General features: G+C 54.8%; 1 long non-coding RNA gene across 1 annotated transcript; it reads right to left on the reverse strand.

Moving 5' to 3' along the window:
• Positions 1-278: 278 nt before the first annotated feature.
• On the reverse strand, positions 279-19,821 carry LOC140108554 (uncharacterized). The gene is made up of 4 exons (XR_011851132.1): positions 19,602-19,821; positions 14,311-14,355; positions 2,029-2,126; positions 279-414 (listed from the first exon to the last, which is right to left on the reverse strand). It is a non-coding gene; the product is annotated as an uncharacterized lncRNA (long non-coding RNA).
• Between the last annotated feature and the right edge of the window lies 1 nt (position 19,822).

The following is a 19,822-nucleotide window of genomic DNA, read 5'->3' on the forward strand; positions in this document are numbered from 1 at the left end:
CACAGCCTGAAGACTGAGCCGTGATGCAGGGAGTCCCAATATCCACTGAGGAGATGTAGGAAGCTGGGACCCTGCTGATCTGGAGGCAGCTGGTCAGGGGGCAGTGTGGGGGATGGGTCCAGGGGGGCTGAGTGGGGGATGGGTCCAGGGGGGCTGCGTGGGGGATGGGTCCACGGGGGGGGGGGGGCTGCGTGGGGGATGGGTCCACGGGGGGGCTGCGTGGGGGATGGGTCCACGGGGGGGCTGTGTGGGGGATGGGGACACAGGTCTTCTCACTCACCTTCTGGCAGCACCTTCACAACAACAGGAAGCTCCACCCATAACGAGTTAACAGACACCCAGGATCCCATCCCGAAGAGGGCGATTAGGGCGTGGGTGACGAAGGCGCGGCCCGTCACCTCCATGTCTCCAGGACTGGATGAGAAGAGAGAACATCTATGAAGAGCACAACCTCAACTGTATGGAGCCCCCAAACCCAGGACCGAGGCTGTACCCACCTCTCAACTGAGCCCCTTATCCAAACTGTGCCCCCTGCCCTCTACTGAGTCCCTAATCTAAGATGTGCCCCCGACTATCCCCTCTAATGAGCCCCTAATCTTAGATGTGCCCCCGACCCTCACTCTACTGAGCCCCTAATCTAAGATGTGCCCCCGACCCTCTACTGAGCCCCTAATCTAAGCTGTGCCCCCGAATATCCCCTCTACTGAGCCCCTAATTTAAGATGTGCCCCTGACTATCCCCTCTACTGAGCCCCTAATATAAGATGTGCCCCGACCTCCCCCTCTACTGAGCCCCTAATCTTAGATGTGCCCCGACCTCCCCCTCTACTGAGCCCCTAATCTTAGATGTGCCCCGACCTCCCCCTTTACTGAGCCCCTAATCTAAGCTGTGCCCCTGACCCTCCCCTCTACTGAGCCCCTAATCTAAGATGTGCCCCTGACTATCCCCTCTACTGAGCCCCTAATCTTAGATGTGCCCCGACTATCTCCTCTACTGAGCCCCTAATCTAAGATGTGCCCCCGACTATCCCCTCTACTGAGCCCCTAATCTAAGCTGTGCCCCGACCTCCCCCTCTACTGAGCCCCTAATCTAAGATGTGCCCCGACTATCTCCTCTACTGAGCCCCTAATCTAAGATGTGCCCCCGACTATCCCCTCTAATGAGCCCCTAATTTAAGATGTGCCCCGACCTCCCCCTCTACTGAGCCCCTAATCTAAGATGTGCCCCGACCTCCCCCTCTACTGAGCCCCTAATCTAAGATGTGCCCCCGACTATCCCCTCTAATGAGCCCCTAATTTAAGATGTGCCCCGACCTCCCCCTCTACTGAGCCCCTAATCTAAGATGTGCCCCGACCTCCCCCTCTACTGAGCCCCTAATCTTAGATGTGCTCTGACTATCCCCTCTACTGAGCCCCTAATCTAAGATGTGCCCCTGACTATCCCCTCTACTGAGCCCCTAATCTAAGCTGTGCCCTGACTATCCCCTCTACTGAGCCCCTAATCTAAGCTGTGCCCCCGAATATCCCCTCTACTGAGCCCCTAATCTAAGATGTGCTCCCGACTATCCCCTCTACTGAGCCCCTAATCTAAGATGTGCCCCTGACTATCCCCTCTACTGAGCCCCTAATCTAAGATGTGCCCCCGACTATCCCCTCTACCGAGTCCCTAATCTAAGATGTGCCCCTGACTATCCCCTCTACTGAGCCCCTAATCTAAGCTGTGCCCCGACTATCCCCCTCTACTGAGCCCCTAATCTAAGCTGTGCCCTGACTGTCCCCTCTACTAAGCCCCTAATCTAAGCTGTGCCCTGACTATCCCCTCTACTGAGCCCCTAATCTAAGATGTGCCCCCGACTATCCCCTCTACTGAGCCCCTAATCTAAGCTGTGCCCTGACTATCCCCTCTACTGAGCCCCTAATCTTAGATGTGCCCCGACCTTCCCCTCCCCTGAGCCCCTAATCTTAGTTGTGCCCCTACGGAGCCCCTATTGTAAGCTGTGCCCCCTCGGACCCCCTGGGCCTGCATTACCTGCTCTGTGATCTCCCAGGAATGAGGGGGTCGCGCTCGTCCTGACAGATTTCCTCCGGCGTCTTCAGTGACGAGATCAGGAAACCGTCAGAGGTCGCCTGCAGGAGAGGAAGGGAGAAGACTGAGGCCGAGGCGCGGGGGGGGGGGGGGGGGGGGGGCTCCCGGACCCTGCCCCACTAACACTGCTGGCAGCTATCCCATCTCCTCTGCCCCAGACACGCACACTCGGCTCAGCGCTTACCAGACTCCTCCCCTCCACAGCTCCGCCCACATCACGCCGTATACAGCCGTATACACCAACTGTACAAGTTCTCCCACTGCAATCACATCACAGGCAGAACCTCAACTATCAGACAAAATGTCAGAACAAATCCAGAACATCTCAACGTCTCCCCACACTGGACCTAGTGACCCGCAGAACTCCCAGAACCACACGGGAACTAGCGACCCGCAGAAATCCCAGAACCACACTGGACCTAGTGACCTACAGAAATCCCAGAACCACACGGGGACCTAGTGACCTACAGAAATCCCAGAACCACACGGGACCTAGTGACCTACAGAACTCCCAGAACCACACGGGGACCTAGTGACCTGCAGAAATCCCAGAACCACACGGGGACCTAGTGACCTGCAGAAATCCCAGAACCACACGGGGACCTAGTGACCTGCAGAAATCCCAGAACCACACGGGGACCTAGTGACCTGCAGAAATCCCAGAACCACACGGGGACCTAGTGACCTACAGAACTCCCAGAACCACACGGGGACCTAGTGACCTGCAGAAATCCCAGAACCACACGGGGACCTAGTGACCTGCAGAAATCCCAGAACCACACGGGGACCTAGTGACCTGCAGAACTCCCAGAACCACACGGGGACCTAGTGACCTGCAGAAATCCCAGAACCACACGGGGACCTAGTGACCTGCAGAAATCCCAGAACCACACGGGGACCTAGTGACCTGCAGAAATCCCAGAACCACACGGGGACCTAGGGACCTGCAGAAATCCCAGAACCACACGGGACCTAGTGACCCGCAGAAATCCCAGAACCACACGGGACCTAGTGACCCGCAGAAATCCCAGAACCACACGGGACCTAGTGACCCGCAGAAATCCCAGAACCACACGGGACCTAGTGACCCGCAGAAATCCCAGAACCACACGGGAACTAGTGACCCGCAGAAATCCCAGAACCACACGGGACCTAGTGACCCGCAGAAATCCCAGAACCACACGGGAACTAGTGACCCGCAGAAATCCCAGAACCACACGGGGACCTAGTGACCCGCGGAAATCCCAGAACCACACGGGGACCTAGTGACCTGCAGAAATCCCAGAACCACAAACAACAAATATAACAGAGATATAACAAATAAAAATATAACAAACAGAAATATAACAAATATAGACAACAAATATAACAGAGCACAGAGTCAGGACACCAGCAGACTCTGTCAGCAGACAACATTTACCAACTACAAGCAGCTTTAGGTACATTAATACCTAGGCACAAGCGGATGATAAATGCATAGGCCACTAGATGTACAGCAGATCTCTATGTCCACGCTTGTCCCATATCCTTCCCATTGTCCCTGGCATTCATCTGATTGCGTCAAGGCCGATTCGCACCACTTTCCCCATTTATCTGGGCATCCCCTACCTACTCTGCGGTATAAGGGAATGATGGAGGTTACTAGTTTCCTCCACATGGAGGGTCATCCACCTTCTTACCAAGAAGGGATTCTCTCAGAAATGTGTATGATGCTGCCATGCTCCTCAGCCAGGGTCCGACAGGCAGATCTCAGGGGCCACGGGAACCGGATGTTACCAAATCCCATAACGATTGTCCACAACTTGTGCCAGAAGTCTGCGTACGAGGCTCGCCGGGATGGGGATTCCTCCCATTATGTGCAATCTCGCTGGAGTAAGGTGAATGTAAAAGAGCTGCATCATTATAGGATTGGCAGAAGCGACACCGCCATTGGAGACTCCGGACACGGCTCATACATTCCCTCCAGGGCATCATTGTCTTCCATTTATGCAAGGCTGGGACATCTTGATGAATCATCTTTGCTGTAACCAAGTGTGAGTAAATCATAGAAATTAGACCCTGTGATCTGAGAGCCCCAATCATGGGATAGTTGGTGGACACCACGGGGGACCCCAGGTCCCGGAGATATTGGTAGAACTTGGAATAGGGAATGTTATGTTGGAGTTGCTGAAAGGAGCGATGAATGGAGTCGTCATATAGGTGTTAGGACCCCATGTGGCTCCCATCATCCCAAGTCTGGTAATTTAACCATTTCCTGTGCCATAAAGAAGTCTCAAGGATTATGTCTCTAAATGCCGCCACCTTCTTGGCTCCACATCGCTTTAGCCAGCCAGGGACCATTTGGTGAATGAGCAGGAGCCGTCTAGAATACGGTCTCCAGCCCTAGATAGCGTGCCACATGATAGAGGTAACAGCCAATCCCGGATATATATCAGCTGATCCGGCAGCGCTGCTCCTGCCTGGACCTTGGGCCGCTGCGGGATTGATCAGTTTAGCGCTGGATGCCCCTGTATATAGAATCATACTTTCCATCTGGCGGACCTGAACTGCCACATGTTGCAGAGCGTGGAGGCACCTGGGTAACACCACCAGTTTAATAAGATTGATACAAAACCTTGCTACAGAAAGGGTCAGGGCTCCCCAAAGTCTACATTTATTCTGGCAGATCTACCAGTGGGAGCACATTTCTGCCCAGGGGGACTGACGTGTCCCCAGGTATTTAAAGGTATACATGATGGGGAGTCCCAGCATGGCGTCCCCTCCAACCAGACCATATCCATCAGATAACGAGGTGTGCAGAGACCAGAGAAATCCCCAAATTTCTCAATGTGGGCCATAGCTATGGCGAGAGAATGACTCGGTTCTGCCATAAATAACAGCAAGTCATCTGCCTATAACGTATTTCTATCCATCCCGTGTCCCACATGTACATCCTTATACAGGGGGTCATTCCTGAGTATCGTTGAGAAGGGCATCCAAGAAAATTTTGTGGCTGCGGCCTACTTGCAGGCCGGATATCCGGTCTAGATTTGGAGCCGTGTCTAGCAGCGGAGCTCCGTTCCTCAGACTGAAGGAGGCTAGGTTCCAGACTTCATACCACTGGAGATCATCATCCCCTCACAACCGCAGAGTCCCGGCAGCTAGGCTCCTTATTGAGGTCTGCCTGGGCCTAAATGGTGTCAGTGCTGGACTCTGGACCTGGTTCTCACCGAGGAGATCTCCTGTGAGCTCCGGACACCGCTGCTGCTCTTGGCTGCATTCCCGTGAGTGCTGATTCTCCTGCGGCACCCCTCTCTGCCTAATCTTCCCTGCATGCCGCATTACACACTCTTTAGCACCCCCCCCCCCCCCCAATAGCCGCTGTGGAATGGTTGCTAGACCTGGCAGGTTTCGGTCGCCTGGGCCCGACCCTCCTCCCCTCCCTGCACTGTTTGCCGTCTTGCTGACCTGTGGGACCACTCCAGAGGGGACCCCCATATGCATTGATATCCTGTTGGATTTTTACCTCGCTCCCTGTTGGTTAAGTGCTACCCATAGCACCCAGCGGTAAAAGGTCTGAGGCTGCGGAGAATTCAGACTGTTTTAAGAGGCCTGAAGCATCTGCCTTCTCCTCCGAGGACCAGGCGGCTGGGTCACCTACACAGCCCTAGCCTCCTAATTTAGAAACATAAAAACTCCTCCTGGCAATTGAACAGTGACAGTCGGCCCTCACTGAACTGCTGAACATCGTGTGAGCCGTGACCCATATGGCAATTCTGTGAGCGCCAATGGTTTGCCTGCCTCTGGTCATGGGAATAGTATTTGATGATAAATTGTAGCATGGTTTTAGTGTATTTCCCTAGGAGCAGATCTCGTAGGTGTGTGCGGGCTCGCTGAGAGCTGTGATTAGTGAGTTGGACGCGTCACTTCCATAAAGTGTATATGAAGCAGCGAGGAAGTATCCGCCCTATTTCTTTCCCTCCTTAGCCTCCTACTTTAGTCTCGTCTTGTAGTTTTGGGTGGATGCGATACACGTGCATCTCCACACGTAGTCTGTGATACAGGAGAAGGAATCTGCCTCCACCGGTGCAGGATCAGACCAATGTACGTTCCATATGGAGGAGGATATCATTCTGCTAGCCCCATGTCAATACGGGAGAAGGTTTTGTGTCTCCGGGGGAAATACATAATTATTTATATAGTGCACACAGATGCCGCAGCGCTGCACAGAGCGGCCCTGTCCCCACGGGGCTCACAATCTAATCACCTACCAGTGTGTATGGAGTGCGAGAGGAGACCCGTCTCTATCAGTAGTATGATGGTACCCGTACTGGCAGACATCACCCCACAGGAAGGGGGCGAGAGAGAAGTTTCTGCAGGAGGTGTTAGTATCTATGTCAGAGCTCCCTATAGAGTGATAATCCCATTGTGCACTCTCAGTTATGTATAGTGCATATTACAATAACATGCGGTGTGTTTTGTATTCAGCCTGAATATACCAGGACCCATCTTTTCTTCCTATGGAAAGCGGACTTGATTATGTGCCATCACCTCCCTCCACAGCATAGACCTTGTATAGGGACGGTTTAGCCCCTTTACATTCAATGACCCCAGCTTAATACTCATAGTGGGATATCACATTTGTCCAAATAGTTTCTGCTACCCTGTAAATAAGAATATCTGCCCCTGTGCCCACCTGAGCAGCTCACAGAGCCTCCCGGGCAGAGCAGCACACGGTGGTCAACATTTCCTCCATGTCACAGTGCAAAGAACACAATGCTACGACCTGCCATTCTCTGTCTGAGGAGCAGGGTAAGCCAAGGGTGGACAATGTGGAGGTCACCGGATTTTTCTATAAAGAAGCTAGCACACTATGTGCATGTCATAAAACCGCCTGCAGCAGTCCGATTAGCAGTATGCTACCTGCTACCCCGGTTCTTTGATACCCAGAGAGAGGTCTCAGCGTGGTGGGATACTAGAAGTCGCTCCCCCCAAAGCGACTGATCTTGTGCACCGCTTAGCCGTCTTAGGCTTAGCTCGGGAGCTGGTGTCTTGTTGACTGTGTATGGGGGGGGGGGGGGGGGGGGTGACCAATGTCTCTCCACACCCCAGGGCCCTACTGCCCGTCATACCCTTTTCTACTAATACGTTATGGTGAATGGAGACCGACGGATCGTCTCTTGGATTGTCAGGGGGGTGAATGATAGAGTGATGTGCTCCCGGCTCCTCCGGTATCTTAGGAATCATAGTTTTGATATTATGTCCCTACATGGGAGGGGGACCAGACCTTTGGGTCGCTCCGTTTTCTCCTATAACGCTAGGGGAGCCTCTATATTTGTGCGACCATAGATCCTAATGGCTGATGCGTCATTATCCATACACTGGGGCCTCCTGATCCTGGCCAATATCTATGCTCTTCAGCGAGACCTCCTCTGTCCCTGTAATGTGGGTGGGAGACTTCAATACGTCTGGGACAGGTTCTTGGACAGACTCTGGCTGGTGGCTCCTTTCGGTGCCCTTGTGGAGAGCTTGGAGGTGGAGGATGCTCGGGCCATTTACACCTGGATACTAGAGCCTTCTCCAGTTTCTCGGTGACGTGCAGCACACCCACTCTACCAAAACAAAACCTTACAGTCACTACTCTGTTACAGTGGTCCATGACCCGACCTGTGACTCCATGACCCTGGAGGGGTTGCTGATGCGACATTTACACTTCCCTGTACTCTTCCACATACGCACTGGGGACTCGCCTGGAGAGCACTGTTTACCTTGGCTTTTTCCCTCCCCTCATTCACCCCTGAGGTCAAGGCAGCCCTGGCGGCCCCCCATCAGCGAACTAGAAATTACCAAGGGAATAGCGACCTTCCCTAACGCTAAACCTCCTGGCACCGACTCCATTACTGAGGCACGCATCGTAGTTATTCCCAAGCCAGGGTAAGATCCCACCTATTGTCAGGTGGGTATAAAAATTCTAAAGTCCTGGCATGTACAGTCATCTCTGTTATTCCACCAATTCTAGGCCCTGATCAGAAAGGATTCAGGTAAATTCACCGCTCATAACCTGTGCGGGCCGTTCCTGAACCTGACAATGCCGGCTCAAGGCTCTGGGTCTCGCTGGACGCGGCCTAGGCCTCTGACTTGGTGGAGCAGCTTTGGCTGGTTGGAGCGGTTTGGCTTCCCTAGGAAGTTTATAGTCTGGGTTTGCCTGTTGTTTTCCTCCCTCGATGCCTCGGTTTTGGTTAGTGCAGTTCTCCCCCTGTCAGGGCTGCCCCTCTCCCCCTCCTATTTGCTATTGCTGTAGAACCGCTAGCCGCAAAACTTTGGGTCTCACCTAACGTTATAGGGCTGACGGTGGGTACGGTGGTGGAGACTTACTTTAAATGTGGATGATACCTTATTTTTTTTTTAAAGACTCGCGACCGCCCCTGAGTGCAATGCTGGAGGTAATCACGCAGCTTGGAACCCACTTAGGCCCTAGGATTAACGGATTATTTATCCATAAATGATCTCCACCTATAGTTATCAGGGGTCCCAGGCTCCACAGTAATATTACCTGTTCTTAGGCTGCTCCTGTATACTGGACTATCCGGCATAGAGGTACCATCCCGGCATCCATTACACACCCATCAGGACAGACTGCTCCTCTTCCCAGTCTGTGCCCTGTGCCCGGTTCCCTTGCTGGCAGACAAACCCTACACTTTGATACTCCAGTATCAGGTCAGTAGTGTTAGCGGAGTCATTAGGAGTCATTTATCACCTATATGCATCTGGTGCCCCATGATTATTAGTTGATGTGAGCAGCAGCACCCCTCCAGCTCCTCACCATCATCCTGCAATTTATCCTGTGCTCCTTGGAGTCTGACAAAATTCTGTACCTTCTGAAAAACCTGTGGTAGCACTCCCAGGCGTATTATGGGTCCCTCTAAGGCCTCGTCAGCTGCCGATAAGAGGAAACAATCCGCCCACGGATTCAATCAGTAGGGCCCAACTCTGAACGATCTTCTGCAGCAGCTTCTCCTGTATCGGTCTCCTCTTCTGCGACCTCTGTGGAAGAAGCTCCTACTTTGAAGGAAGTGTCACAACCGCTCCTGACAGCGATACTAGAAGCCAAGACCTCTCTGACCACCAGGATTGATTAAATGAGCGTTGATGTTTGTCTACTCCGTCAGGACCTTCAAAACCTTAGTGAGAGGGTATCCCAGGCTGAAACCCGCACTACTGACTTGGGTGACAGAATGGCAGAAGTTCCTGATAATCCTAGAGAACTGTTGTACAGTCCTGGTGCCAAAATGCCGACGACCCGGAGAACAGGTCCCGGCAAAATAATCTGAGCATTGTGGCCCTACCCAAGAGGGCTGAGGGCCACAGACCAGCTGAATCTGTGTAGTGATGGCACGGGGAGCTTCTTCCAGAGGTCCCGTACACCTCTGCATACGTGGTGGAATGGGGCCATAGGGTCCCTGCCAAAGCTCCTCCAAATGGTGCCCCACCGCAACCTCTCGGATTGAGACACTACTTTGCCGTATGCCAGACGGGCAGGAGAGCTTTGATTTGAAAATACTACAGTCACAATATTTTCAGACTTCTCCCCTGAATTGCAGCGACGCAGAGCTTCTTCGTACAGGTCAAGCGGAAGGTGAGAGAAAGAAATAATTGTCTACCCCAAGGCTTATCCAGGAAGGCGGCAGGTAATGGATGGTGACCGGTCTGTCGTCTTCTCTATTCCTGCAGGGGTGGATGAGTGGACGGCTTATAGCCGCCGCTCGCTCAGCCGGTTATCTATAATATTCCTTTGCCAGGGACTTTTCTGATCTGGGACATTGCGGGATGGCGAGATACACAAATCCCTAGAAAAGTCCTTGTGTTCCTCCACAAATTTCCCTCCAATTCTGCGAGCAGCTGAATGTGCCGGCAGGTTCTTTTGTGAATTGACCCACAGCAAATGTCATCTGTTTTGTGGGTCGTTCCCCCATAATTATCTCCTTGAGCCACGTGTATTAGATTTGGCTCAGAGCTGGATTGTCTTTTTTCTTGTTGGGAAGGTTTCTTGTAGACGGTCGAGTGGACGGGAGTCAAGGGAATATGAGGCGACGCTCTGATATTGTCCGGTTTACATGTTTTTATCCCTTCAATGTGGGGCCCATGTCCTAACTGTGTATTAATGCCCAACTTTAGTGGCAGGGTGTGACATTATACCATGGAAGGTGGGGGGCCTGGGGACCCCTGGTAAGAGGAGTCTTTTCCCATGTTAGGCGCTACCAGCCTCATATCTTGTGTCTTCAGGAGACCCATATGACAACGTGCCGGGGTACAATGGGTTAAGAGCTTGTGCCAGACTACTTACTCCAGGGGCGTAACCCAATTCATCCACTCCTCCTCGAGGTGGGACCCTCAAAGAGTGCAAACAGAGCCTGAGGGGCGAAATGTATTCATTTATTCCCTCCAATTCTCCAGGCCAATAGTAGTGATGGGTGAATACAACTTTCCCCACCCCCCCCTGGCACCCCCAAATCTTGAAGGATGCAGTTACATCCCCGGACCCTGGGGCAGAAATTCTATGAATGGAGAACTAGTAATGGACCCCATGTAGATGGTTCTCCGGGCTCCTCACACCTGCTCCTGGCAGACATCTGCTGGATGCACCCATCATTACAGATTCCATGCCTTATCCAGGATTCCTACACGTCCGGCACCCTGGTATCCGTGCAGACACGGCGGCCATTACTCATCTGCCACTGCCTGTCCGCCCACAGTCCTATTATCCATAACATATGGGGTGTAGGGGAGAATGTCGAGTAATAGGATTCATCCCTACTGGATACTCCTCCCATGAAGACAAGTATCTTCTATGTCCTCAGGGTAACAATATATCACATTCTATAATTCCCTGTTATTCCCAATAATCCAGCATTTCCCAGATATAATCCCACCCGTCTCTATCAGTCTTGCTGGACACGAGACAAGTCGTCGAGAAACCTCCGCTCCAGCACTGCTGATGTATTCTCCGGAGGTTCCTTGCCACCGGGGACCGCTGCCGCTCTTCTCCCGTCAGCCGGGACCGCTGCCGCTCTTCTCCCGTCAGCCGGGACCGCTGCCGCTCTTCTCCCGTCAGCCGGGACCGCTGCCGCTCTTCTCCCGTCAGCCGGGACCGCTGCCGCTCTTCTCCCGTCAGCCGGGACCGCTGCCGCTCTTCTCCCGTCAGCCGGGACCGCTGCCGCTCTTCTCCCGTCAGCCGGGACCGCTGCCGCTCTTCTCCCGTCAGCCGGGACCGCTGCCGCTCTTCTCCCGTCAGCCGGGACCGCTGCCGCTCTTCTCCCGTCAGCCGGGACCGCTCCCGCTCTTCTCCCGTCAGCCGGGACCGCTCCCGCTCTTCTCCCGTCAGCCGGGACCGCTCCCGCTCTTCTCCCGTCAGCCGGGACCGCTGCCGCTCTTCTCCCGTCAGCCGGGACCGCTGCCGCTCTTCTCCCGTCAGCCGGGACCGCTCCCGCTCTTCTCCCGTCAGCCGGGACCGCTGCCGCTCTTCTCCCGTCAGCCGGGACCGCTGCCGCTCTTCTCCCGTCAGCCGGGACCGCTGCCGCTCTTCTCCCGTCAGCCGGGACCGTTGCCGCTCTTCTCCCGTCAGCCGGGACCTCTGCCGCTCTTCTCCCGTCACCCGGGACCGCTGGCGCTCTTCTCCCGTCACCCGGGACCGCTGGCGCTCTTCTCCCGTCACCCGGGACCGCTGGCGCTCTTCTCCCGTCAGCCGGGACCTCTGGCGCTCTTCTCCCGTCAGCCGGGACCGCTGGCGCTCTTCTCCCGTCAGCCGGGACCGTTGGCGCTCTTCTCCCGTCAGCCGGGACCTCTGCCGCTCTTCTCCCGTCAGCCGGGACCGCTACCGCTCTTCTCCCGTCAGCCGGGACCGTTGGCGCTCTTCTCCCGTCAGCCGGGACCTCTGCCGCTCTTCTCCCGTCACCCGGGACCGCTGGCGCTCTTCTCCCGTCAGCCGGGACCGCTGGCGCTCTTCTCCCGTCAGCCGGGACCGCTACCGCTCTTCTCCCGTCAGCCGGGACCGCTACCGCTCTTCTCCCATCAGCCGGGACATGTTTAGGTCTCTCCTGCCCTACCCCCGGGGGGCGCCCTGGTGGCATATGTCACACATCACTGCACGGGCCCAGGTGGGCTCCTACATGGAGAGGGCCGTCCATGCAGATGGCACGCCGCCTCCTGTAGCTTCCCTTAGGGGGTCCTACAAGACCTCCACACATGTGCTTTATCCTCATGTGCATCAGCAAAGGACCTAGAATACTTCACTGCTCATTAAAAACAGACAATGCGACTCCCTGGTGTCACTCACAGGAACCTATAGTCTTTCTAAAAGGGAGAATTTGTACAATTGGTGGCTGGATAAATTCCCCCCCCCCCCACTGTACATCACCCCCCCCCGACACTCCAGCCTCACCCACCCCCCGACACTCCAGCCTCACCCACCCCCGACACTCCAGCCTCACCCCCCCCCCGACACTCCAGCCTCACCCCCCCCCCCGACACTCCAGCCTCACCCCCCCCCCCCGACACTCCAGCCTCACCCACCCCCGACACTCCAGCCTCACCCACCCCCGACACTCCAGCCTCACCCACCCCCGACACTCCAGCCTCACCCACCCCCGACACTCCAGCCTCACCCACCCCCGACACTCCAGCCTCACCCCCCCCCGACACTCCAGCCTCACCCCCCCCCGACACTCCAGCCTCACCCCCCCCGACACTCCAGCCTCACCCCCCCCCGACACTCCAGCCTCACCCCCCCCCCGACACTCCAGCCTCACCCCCCCCGACACTCCAGCCTCACCCCCCCCCCCGACACTCCAGCCTCACCCCCCCCCCCGACACTCCAGCCTCACCCCCCCCGACACTCCAGCCTCACCCCCCCCGACACTCCAGCCTCACCCCCCCCGACACTCCAGCCTCACCCCCCCCCGACACTCCGGCCTCACCCCCCCCCCCGACACTCCGGCCTCACCCCCCCGACACTCCGGCCTCACCCCCCCCCGACACTCCGGCCTCAACCCCCCCCCCGACACTCCGGCCTCAACCCCCCCCCCCGACACTCCGGCCTCAACCCCCCCCCCCGACACTCCGGCCTCAACCCCCCCCCCCGACACTCCGGCCTCACCCCCCCCGACACTCCGGCCTCACACCCCCGACACTCCGGCCTCACCCCCCCCCCCGACACTCCGGCCTCAACCCCCCCCCCCGACACTCCGGCCTCAACCCCCCCCCCCCCGACACTCCGGCCTCACCCCCCCCGACACTCCAGCCTCACCCCCCCCGACACTCCAGCCTCACCCCCCCCGACACTCCAGCCTCACCCCCCCCCGACACTCCAGCCTCACCCCCCCCGACACTCCAGCCTCACCCCCCCCCGACACTCCAGCCTCACCCCCCCCCGACACTCCAGCCTCACCCCCCCCCCGACACTCCAGCCTCACCCCCCCCCGACACTCCAGCCTCACCCCCCCCCCCCGACACTCCGGCCTCACCCCCCCCCCCCCCGACACTCCGGCCTCACCCCCCCCCGACACTCCGGCCTCACACCCCCCCGACACTCCGGCCTCACACCCCCCCGACACTCCGGCCTCACACCCCCCCCGACACTCCAGCCTCACACCCCCCCCGACACTCCAGCCTCACACCCCCCCCGACACTCCAGCCTCACACCCCCCCGACACTCCAGCCTCACACCCCCCCGACACTCCAGCCTCACACCCCCCCGACACTCCAGCCTCACACCCCCCCCGACACTCCAGCCTCACACCCCCCCCGACACTCCAGCCTCACACCCCCCCCGACACTCCAGCCTCACACCCCCCCCGACACTCCAGCCTCACCCCCCCCGACACTCCAGCCTCACCCCCCCCGACACTCCAGCCTCACACCCCCCCCCGACACTCCAGCCTCACACCCCCCCCCCGACACTCCAGCCTCACCCCCCCCCGACACTCCAGCCTCACACCCCCCCCCCGACACTCCAGCCTCACCCGTGCCCCCCCACTGTACATCACCCCCTCCACCCCACTGTACATCACCCCCTCCACCCCACTGTACATCACCCCCTCCACCCCACTGTACATCACCCACCCCTCCAGCCTCACAGCCCCCACTGTACATGCTGCACATCCCCCCCAAGTCTCTCCCCCTCCACCCCCCGGGGCCGGTACCTAGAGCGGTGGGAGTCCCGGAGGAGGACACATGGAGGACAGGACTCACCTGGTGGCTGCTCCTCTCATCGTGGATCTCCGTCCTTGGTGAGGTCTACAAAAATATAACAAAGTTCACACCTTAACGAGATCATAAAGTCATTATGAAAATGAGGCTCATTAACCCTGCAGGTGCTGGACAAAGCACAGGCCCGGGGAGAGGACATGACCCTAAAGAGTAACGAGAAGGTTCTAGATCCCGGGAGACCTCGGGGCGCGTTCACACTGCGCTTCACCTATCACAGCAGGATAGGAGACTTGCCTCATTATTATTAGGCACGCGAGACCTCGCAGGACCCCAGAGGCACGCGAGACCTCGCAGGACCCCAGAGGCACGCGAGACCTCGCAGGACCCCAGAGGCACGCGAGACCTCGCAGGACCCCAGAGGCACGCGAGACCTCGCAGGACCCCAGAGGCACGCGAGACCTCGCAGGACCCCAGAGGCACGCGAGACCTCGCAGGACCCCAGAGGCACGCGAGACCTCGCAGGACCCCAGAGGCACGCGAGACCTCGCAGGACCCCAGAGGCACGCGAGACCTCCCAGGACCCCAGAGACACGGGACAGAGACCTCCCAGGACCCCAGACACACGAGACCGAGACCTTCTAGGACCCCAGACACACGAGACCGAGACCTTCTAGGACCCCAGACACACGAGACCGAGACCTTCCAGGACCCCAGACACACGAGACCGAGACCTTCCAGGACCCCAGACACACGAGACCAATGTATAGGGGTGGTGTACATGGTATAGGAGATGTATAGGGGTGGTGTACATGGTATAGGAGATGTATAGGGGTGGTGTACAGTGTATAGGGGATGTATAGGGGTGGTGTACAGTGTATAGGGGATGTAGGGGATGTATAGGGGTGGTGTACAGTGTATAGGGGATGTATAGGGGTGGTGTACAGTATATAGGAGATGTATAGGGGTGGTGTACAGTGTATAGGGATGTATAGGGGTGGTGAACAGGGTATAGGGGATGTACAGGGGTGGTGTACAGTGTACAGGGGATGTACAGGGGTGGTGTACAGGGTATAGGAGATGTACAGGGGTGGTGTACAGTGTATAGGAGATGTATAGGGGTGGTGTACAGTGTATAGGGGATGTATAGGGGTGGTGTACAGTGTATAGGAGATGTATAGGGGTGGTGTACAGTGTATAGGGGATGTATAGGGGTGGTGTACAGTGTATAGGGGATGTATAGGGGTGGTGTACAGTGTATAGGGATGTATAGGGTGGTGTACAGTATATAGGAGATGTATAGGGGTGGTGTACAGTGTATAGGGGATGTATAGGGTGGTGAACAGGGTATAGGGGATGTACAGGGGTGGTGTACAGTGTACAGGGGATGTACAGGGGTGGTGTACAGGGTATAGGAGATGTACAGGGGTGGTGTACAGTGTATAGGGGATGTATAGGGGTGGTGTACAGTATATAGGAGATGTATAGGGGTGGTGTAAGGTATATAGGAGATGTATAGGGGTGGTGTACAGGGTATAGGAGATGTATAGGGGTGGTGTACAGTGTATAGGGGATGTATAGGGGTGGTGTACAGTATATAGGAGATGTACAGGGGTGGTGTACAGGGTATAGGAGATGTATAGGGGTGGTGTACAGGGTATAGGAGATGTATAGGGGTGGTGTACAGTATATAGGAGATGTATAGGGGTGGTGTACAGTGTATAGGAGATGTATAGGGGTGGTGTACAGTGTATAGGAGATGTATAGGGGTGGTGTACAGTGTATAGGAGATGTATAGGGGTGGTGTACAGTGTATAGGGGATGTATAGGGGTGGTGTACAGGGTATAGGAGATGTACAGGGGTGGTGTACAGGGTATAGGAGATGTACAGGGGTGGTGTACAGGTATAGGAGATGTATAGGGGTGGTGTACAGTGTATAGGGGATGTATAGGGGTGTGTACAGTATATAGGAGATGTACAGGGGTGGTGTACAGGGTATAGGAGATGTACAGGGGTGGTGTACAGTGTATAGGAGATGTATAGGGGTGGTGTACAGTATATAGGAGATGTATAGGGGTGGTGTACAGTGTATAGGAGATGTATAGGGGTGGTGTACAGTGTATAGGAGATGTATAGGGGTGGTGTACAGTGTATAGGAGATGTATAGGGGTGGTGTACAGTGTATAGGGGATGTATAGGGGTGGTGTACAGTGTATAGGAGATGTATAGGGGTGGTGTACAGTGTATAGGGGATGTATAGGGGTGGTGTACAGTGTATAGAGATGTATAGGGGTGGTGTACAGTGTATAGGAGATGTATAGGGGTGGTGTACATGGTATAGGAGATGTATAGGGGTGGTGTACAGTGTATAGGGGATGTATAGGGGTGGTGCACAGTGTATAGGGATGTATAGGGGTGGTGTACAGTGTATAGGGGATGTATAGGGGTGGTGTACGTGTATAGGAGATGTTCAGGGGTGGTGTACAGTGTATAGGAGATGTTCAGGGGTGGTGTACAGTATATAGGAGATGTATAGGGGTGGTGTACAGTGTATAGGAGATGTATAGGGGTGGTGCACAGTGTATAGGGGATGTATAGGGGTGGTGTAGTGTATAGGAAATGTATAGGGGTGGTGTACAGTGTATAGGAAATGTATAGGGGTGGTGTACAGTGTATAGGAGATGTATAGGGGTGGTGTACAGTGTATAGGGATGTATAGGGTGGTGTACAGTGTATAGGAGATGTATAGGGGTGGTGTACAGTGTATAGGAGATGTATAGGGGTGGTGTACAGTGTATAGAAGATGTTCAGGGGTGGTGTACAGTGTATAGGAGATGTACACTGTTATAGGAGATGTATAGGGGTGGTGTACAGTGTATAGGGGATGTACAGGGGTAGTGTACAGGGGTTGTGTATAGGAGATGTACAGGGGTGGTGTACAGTGTATAGGAGATGTATAGGGGTGGGTACAGGGTATGTACAGGGGTGGTGTACAGGGTTGTGTATAGGAGATGTATAGGGGTGGTGTACAGTATATAGGAGATGTATAGGGGTGGTGTACAGGGTATAGGGGATGTACAGGGGTGGTGTACATGGTATAGGAGATGTATAGGGGTGGTGTACAGGGTATAGGGGATGTATAGGGGTGGTGTACAGTGTATAGGAGATGTATAGGGGTGGTGTACAGTATATAGGAGATGTATAGGGGTGGTGTAAGGTATATAGGAGATGTATAGGGGTGGTGTACAGTGTATAGGAGATGTATAGGGGTGGTGTACAGGGTATAGGGGATGTATAGGGGTGGTGTACAGTGTATAGGAGATGTATAGGGGTGGTGTACAGTGTATAGGGTATGTATAGGGGTGGTGTACAGGGTATAGGAGATGTATAGGGGTGGTGTACAGGGTATAGGAGATGTATAGGGGTGGTGTACAGTATATAGGAGATGTATAGGGGTGGTGTAAGGTATATAGGAGATGTATAGGGGTGGTGTACAGTGTATAGGAGATGTATAGGGGTGGTGTACAGTGTATAGGGGATGTATAGGGGTGGTGTACAGTGTATAGGAGATGTATAGGGGTGGTGTACAGTGTATAGGGATGTATGGGTGGTGTACAGTGTATAGGGGATGTATAGGGGTGGTGTACAGTGTATAGGGATGTATAGGGGTGGGTGTACAGTGTATAGGAGATGTATAGGGGTGGTGTACATGTATAGGAGATGTATAGGGTGGTGTACAGTGTATAGGAGATGTATAGGGTGGTGTACAGTGTATAGGAGATGTATAGGGGTGGTGTACAGGGTATAGGGATGTACAGGGGTGGTGTGACAAGGGTATAGGGGATGTACAGGGGTGGTGTACAGGGGTTGTGTATAGGAGATGTATAGGGGTGGTGTACAGTATATAGGAGATGTATAGGGGCGGTGTACAGTGTATAGGAGATGTATAGGGGTGGTGTACAGTATATAGGGGGTTATAGGGGTGGTGTACAGTGTATAGGAGATGTATAGGGGTGGTGTACAGTGTATAGGAGATGTATAGGGGTGGTGTACAGTATATAGGGGGTTATAGGGGTGGTGTACACAGTGTATAGGGGGTTATAGGGGTGGTGTCCAGTTCTACGGGGGGGGAAGGGTGGTGTACAGTATATAGGGGGTTATAGGGGTGGTGTACAGTAATAGGGGGTTATAGGGGTGGTGTACAGTATATAGGGGGTTATAGGGGGGTGTACAGTATATAGGGGGTTATAGGGGTGGTGTACAGTATATAGGGGGTTATAGGGGTGGTGTACAGTATATAGGGGGTTATAGGGGTGGTGTCCAGTGTATAGGAGATGTATAGGGGTGGTGTACAGTGTATAGGAGATGTATAGGGGTGTGTGTACAGTGTATAGGGATGTATAGGGGTGGTGTACAGTGTATAGGAGATGTACAGGGGTGGTGTACAGGGGTTGTGTATAGAAGATGTATAGGGGTGGTGTACAGTATATAGGGGGTTATAGGGGTGGTGTACAGTATATAGGGGGTATAGGGGTGGTGTACAGTATATAGGGGGTTATAGGGGTGGTGTACAGGGTATAGGGGATGTACAGGGGTGGTGTACAGTCAGTATATAGGAGATGTATAGGGTGGTGTACAGGGTATAGGGGATGTACAGGGGTGGTGTACATGGTATAGGAGATGTATAGGGGTGGTGTACAGGGTATAGGGGATGTATAGGGGTGGGTGTACAGTATATAGGAGATGTATAGGGGTGGTGTACAGTATATAGGAGATGTATAGGAGTGGTGTACAGATATAGGAGATGTATAGGGGGGTGTACAGTGTATAGGAGGTGTACAGGGGTTGTGTATAGGAGATGTATAGGGGTGGTGTACAGTATATAGGGGGTTATAGGGGTGGTGTACAGTATATAGGATATGTATAGGGGTGGTGTACAGTGTATAGGAGATGTATAGGGGTGGTGTACAGTGTATAGGAGATGTATAGGGGTGGTGTACAGTATATAGGGGGTTATAGGGGTGGTGTACAGTATATAGGGGGTTATAGGGGTGGTGTACAGTATATAGGAGATGTATAAGGGGTGGTGTACAGTGTATAGGAGATGTATAGGGGTGGTGTACAGTATATAGGAGATGTATAGGGGTGTGTACAGTGTATAGGAGATGTACAGGGGTGGTGTACAGGAGATGTATAGGGGTGGTGTACAGTGTATAGATGTATAGGGGTGGTGTACAGTGTATAGGAGATGTATAGGGGTGTGTACAGTGTATAGGGGGTTATAGGGGTGGTGTACAGTGTATAGGGCATGTATATAGGGGTCACGTGTCCTCACCTCCTCCCGCCAGTGACAGTCTCTCTGAGTCTCTGCACGTGCTCCCGGGATCACGTGACGGGCCGCGAGTCCGCGGATTGGCTGGCTCGGGCATGGATTGGTTGGCTCCGCCCTCGTATTGTCTCCTCCGGCTCTGAGGTAATTATGGCGGGCTCATGTTCCGGGTGTGTGCGGACACGAGCCGCCAGCCCCGCACAGCACAACGCCCGCTCCGGGTGTAG

Source organism: Engystomops pustulosus, unplaced genomic scaffold (assembly GCF_040894005.1).
Source record: "Engystomops pustulosus unplaced genomic scaffold, aEngPut4.maternal MAT_SCAFFOLD_146, whole genome shotgun sequence".
NCBI lineage: Eukaryota > Metazoa > Chordata > Amphibia > Anura > Leptodactylidae > Engystomops > Engystomops pustulosus.